A 5,451-nucleotide genomic window follows, 5' to 3' on the forward strand; every position below is an offset into this window, starting at 1 on the left:
GTCATAAGTGTCGTCATCGTCGTCGTCATCGTCTCCTTCTACAACTTGAAACTGAGTGATTTCAGTTTCAACTTTAGCCTCGAACAAATACTTCTTACTCACAGAGGATAGTGAGCCATTTTTCTCTGTAACTGGAGTCATTTTCCGGACTAAATTTTGAGATGGCTAGAGATCAATAAACAGGGAGAAAATATAAAGAGCAAGCTTGGCAATTAAATTAAGGCTGGGTTTATGTATTTGTGATGATATATATCAGAGAATGTGTTTTTTTTGTAGGTTTGAGGAATATCAGTGAGTTTGAGCTGAGTTATATAGATGAATTAGAGGAAGTGGAAGAGCTAGTTAGGGCATGAGTTTCAGCGCGTAAGTAAGTCACATGGAGAGTGTGTGGAGACATGCATGAGGATTGTGTTAGACTCGACGCCGAGAGCCTAGTCCTACGTGGATCTGCCACCGTGGAAATGGCCGTATTAAATATGTTATGTGCTAAATAATCTCATAGAGAATATATTTTCTTTTGTCCCGAAAAGAGGAAGAGACGTCATCAATTGGTCGTCCCTTGGGTGTATGGTTTAGTCGCATTTGTTTATTGAGAATTACAGTAAAGTATTTTTGAGAATCATATAGATATATACTGGCATATTGTGAAAGTATTGAAAAGTTCTATGCGCAGTCTTTATGTCGACATTTCTTTACGCTGTAGACTATTTCTAATAATCGGGACTTTTTTTGGCTAGTGGCTTAAATCAATTATTTATTTTCTCAAGGATTGGGCGGGGCCTGCGTATATAAAGAGTGATAGGTCATGTATACTTTTATGTGGCTCTCTAATATGCACATGCATATATATATATATATATATATATGTGTGTGTATATATATATATATGTATATATATATGTATGTATATATATATATATATGTATATATATATATGTATGTATATATATATGTATGTAGACTATAGTCCTCATTTTTCTGCTGATCGAGATTACGAATATTTAATTTTAGCCACAGTACACAATAAATAAACAGAAAATTAAAAAAATAACTAATTTAAACGTTTGACATTGCTAAATAATCCACGTTTGTTAAATCTTAGGTAAATAACCATAAATAATGACATGTCCGAATATATGAAAATGACTATTTATTTAAGATTTACGTATGTAAATACATGAAAATTGCTATTTACTCAAAATTTATCAAACGTTGATTATTTAGTAATATCAAACGTTTAAGTTGACTATTTTTCTAATGGACCCATAAATAAAATATAGCATAGCAAAAATGCGTTCCTCATCATTACTATGTTTGCTCGCGGTAATTGTGTTCTCTCGGACGAATCGATGACTGCATCTTTGATGCACTTGCTAGTACATCTGAGGAACAAAGGATTATCCCGGACCTACGCCGTAAATACAAGATTGATTCATCGTGCGTGGACTAGGTAACAAAGTTGGCAATACATTACATCACTTGTATCTTTAAAAAAAAAAAAAATCCAGATTACATCTTCACTCACACTAATTAATATCTTTCAAAGTGGTGTATCTAGAACGTTACATCACTGGTATTTTTATTTGACGACGTCATATACATATGGATAAAGTACTAGTTCAAGTCCAAAGTGTCCATTTGGAACGTCATCGTCGTCGTCATCTCCTTCAATGCACGTAAGAGAGTTAAGATTCTATTAAAAACCACCATTTTTGGCAGTAACTTCTTCATTTTATTTATCAAACCGCAATGATACGTCTTTCTTTCAAACTGGAGACATATTTTTGGTAGAGAGAGAGAGAGAGAGAGAGAGAGAGAGAGACTTGGTAGCTATAGAAGATAAATTATGAAGTAACCCTGGTCTTTTGCGTAGGGAATAGCTAGCTAGGGCTTACTTTTCGCACAAGTGAGCCACGTGGAGAGTGTGGAGATAAGCAAGGGATATGTGCCGAGCTGACGCCGAGAGTGTGCTCTTACGTGTCACGCTTGGAACCTTACAAGGCAAGTCAAATACAAGGTCACTTTGTAGTGTGTGTGACATCTTGTCAAGCATATTACTTGCGTGCGTTGCTTTGCAAATTAATAATACGAGAACAAGAATGGTACCTTTTTTATTTTTTTATTTTTTATATGGTACAGTTTTCTAAACTAATGGGGCAATCAATCATTGGACTCTTGTCGCCTATATGCATATTGGGTGGACTAGATACTCCCATGTCTGCATCGGAATATTATTTTGTTGTGATATGTCAATTGACCAGATTTCCTGATCAAAACATTCGATATAGATACACAAAGACGAAGTTAAGAATTTAAATTAGGGAATTAATATGCAAACAAATTTCAATGAGGGACTAATTTATAAAATTTTAAGATAAAAAATGCAAAATTTGATAAAATATTGCAAAAATAGTCATTTTTTTTAATGGGGTCTATAACCTACCCTGGACTAGTTGGGGCTTCGTCCACATAGATACATGTATACATGAGAGTGTGCAACCCCGTAGTTCATTTTCAAAGTGTACACTGAAATTGGTACGACTACTCTAGGGGCATCCCGATCTAAAAAATGTTAGAAATAAATTAGGAACGTCTATGTCACCGTTTAGTTCTAAAACACCAGTAGTCGGTTCATGCATTGCATTGCTCGTAGTTTTGTGAGTTATAGTTATTCTCGCTGAGCGTTAGCTCATTCTATGTTTATCCGTCCATGTTATAGGTAAACAACACTTGAACAAGTGAGGAAGGTGGATCAGCGACGTTTGATGGTTAAGATGTCGGGTTCTGGTTTCACTCGTTTATTTAAAAGAATTTGCTAAGCAAACTTTTTAAACACTCGGTTTGAGATTTTTTTATGTTTAAGATATTTTTTAAGTTTTATTAGTTTTGTAAAACTGAAGTTGAATTTTTATGATTATATTTCTGTTGAGTTTTTCAACCATCTAGTTTGGTTTTCAGTTATGAATAAAGTATTTCTCTTATTTCCGTCAAAGGATTTTAAGACTTTAAACGCTATTGTAATTTTTAATGTTCCATCTAGTTTGGTTTTCAATTATGAACAAAGTATTTCTCTTATTTCCATCGAAGGATTTTAAGAATTTAAACGCTATTGTAATTTTTAATGTTGTTTTCTTTTAAAAATCTAGATTTTATAGATAGATGAAATGATTATTTATTTATTTATTTTATTTTAAATCTCTACATTTTTAAAGTAATAAAATTAGTTTAGTAAGACGGTCCGAAAAATCGGGTTGTCACATGTTTAGTGTATCATGAACTTTTGGCATTTGAAATGAACTGGACTATAGATTGACGCAGATGTATATCACCCCTTGTGATGTTTTATTTAAAGAAGGAATTTTCTTCTTTTGGGCTTCTAATGACCATTTTAAAATGATCTGATCCGATCTTTTCTTCCGCCACATGGTGGTTTTTTTTAGGCTATAACTATGGTGGCTATTCGAAAGAAGTGGAAGTGCCACTTCCAATAAGGTACCTTTCAAATGCTTATTGGAAGTGGCACTTTCGCTAGATAATTTGGTGCCTTCTATTGTTTAATGGAAGTGGAATTTCCGTTAGAATTAATGGAAATTCGCATTTTCCGTTAATTTTCATTAAGTAATTAAAAAAATCAAATTTAAATGGTAAATGCTAAGGACTAAAATGTTAAATTTTTTAAAAGATGGTACTAATATGTAAAATTAATTTCATCTTTATTAATTAAAACTATAATAATATATATCAAGAGATTGCTGTAGAGAAATATTTGTGGAAAATTTGAGAGATTCAGAGAGATGAATGTTTGATTTGTGATTAAAATGGTAAGAAATGAGATATATTTATAAGAAAAATAAAAAAAAAGGGTTAAAACATAAAAACAGCCGTTGCACACATTGTACGACTCACCCAACGTCCATATTTTTTGCAGCAGACCAATGGAAATATTTGTCAGCCGCCTGCCACTGCCACTTCCGAGTTGTGTCGGAAATATTTGTGCCGTTTTCGAGGCACACAAAATTTATTCCTTCCGTGAGGCAGTTTGGCACATGCGGAAGCACTTCCTTCTATCTTCATGCGTGCGAATGCCAGATTTAGGCTAAGTTTGAAGAAAAATACAATTTAGCTGAAGAACAAAATTTGAATGATTTAAGACAATAGGGTAATAATGTAACCAAATATTCCAAAAATATTATTAGACTTAATTTATAATTTCTTTACAATATCATTTATTTTTTTTATTAGTAGTTTACATTTTTAGTGTAAAATATAGTCAATTTTTTTATTTATTTATTTATTATTTTTTTTTATCACAGTCAACCACCGAAGTAGCATATCTGCTTTCTGATTTGAACGTGCCAGTGTCTCGAGCTCCTATTGTCTAGTGTGACAATTTCTGCATGCAAATCCAATAGTGTTCTTTTGTCAACAAATCCAACTCTGCATTCAAGAAAAAAGCATTTTGAAATGTATCTCTTCTTTATGTGTGAGAAAATGGTCACCAAGGAGATTTAAGTTCGACACATTCCTACATCTGCTGAAGTAGTTGATAGTTGATACGTGTTAACTAAAGCTGTGCCAAGTTGCCAATTCCTCTCTTGATGGTCAAAGCTGAGTGTTGAAGGCTTAACCGCACTCAAATTGAGAAACAATGATAAACTCTAATGAAAAAATACCGAGTATTACATATACTCTGTATTCGGTCAAACTGAAATCTAATGAGAAAATACTTTTGTATTTTCAATTCAATTATTTTTTATTTGTATCTATTGTTGAGATTCTATTATAGATAATGCTATAGTCTTGTTATATAACAGCCCTCCATCGTTTTTTTTTAATGTAAGTAGCAGAAGAAAAAAATGCTCATTATATGTCAAGGACTTGTAGCAATAGTAGATTTCATCTATAAATAAAATAACGGATACTCTCTTACATTTTGCCTTTCTTTTTGGTACTTCTTCTAATAATTGTCGTATATCATTGCTAAACGAATGTTAACCATGTTTGTGATAGTTAATATATTATTTTTAAAGAATGATTACACCTTTAGTTTTGGAAAGTGACATCAGAAACTAAATATCTCAACTATTGAAGACAAATAAGCATATATAGGATCATAGTATCTGAGTGGTTATAACGAAAACTCGATTAATATAATGCTTGGAATATATCTGTTAACGATAGATGGTATTGGTCAATGCCATCAAGAGATACAAAACCGTAGTTTTCCTACGCATAATACAGTACGTATCTACGTACATTCCATAATAATTTTGAACCACCAACAAACAAAAATAATTAGAGCATAATAATACAGAATATAAGTTTTTACAACGAAGTTCATGCGGCCGGCGCATAGTCATAAGTGTCGTCATCGTCGTCGTCATCGTCTCCTTCTACAACTTGAAACTGAGTGATTTCAGTTTCAACTTTAGCCTCAAACAAATACTTCTT

The sequence above is a fragment of the Urtica dioica genome, chromosome 4 (genome assembly GCF_054948205.1).
Source record: "Urtica dioica subsp. dioica isolate 48M chromosome 4, U.dioica_male_clone48M_v1_H2, whole genome shotgun sequence".
In the NCBI taxonomy this organism is placed as follows: domain Eukaryota; kingdom Viridiplantae; phylum Streptophyta; class Magnoliopsida; order Rosales; family Urticaceae; genus Urtica; species Urtica dioica.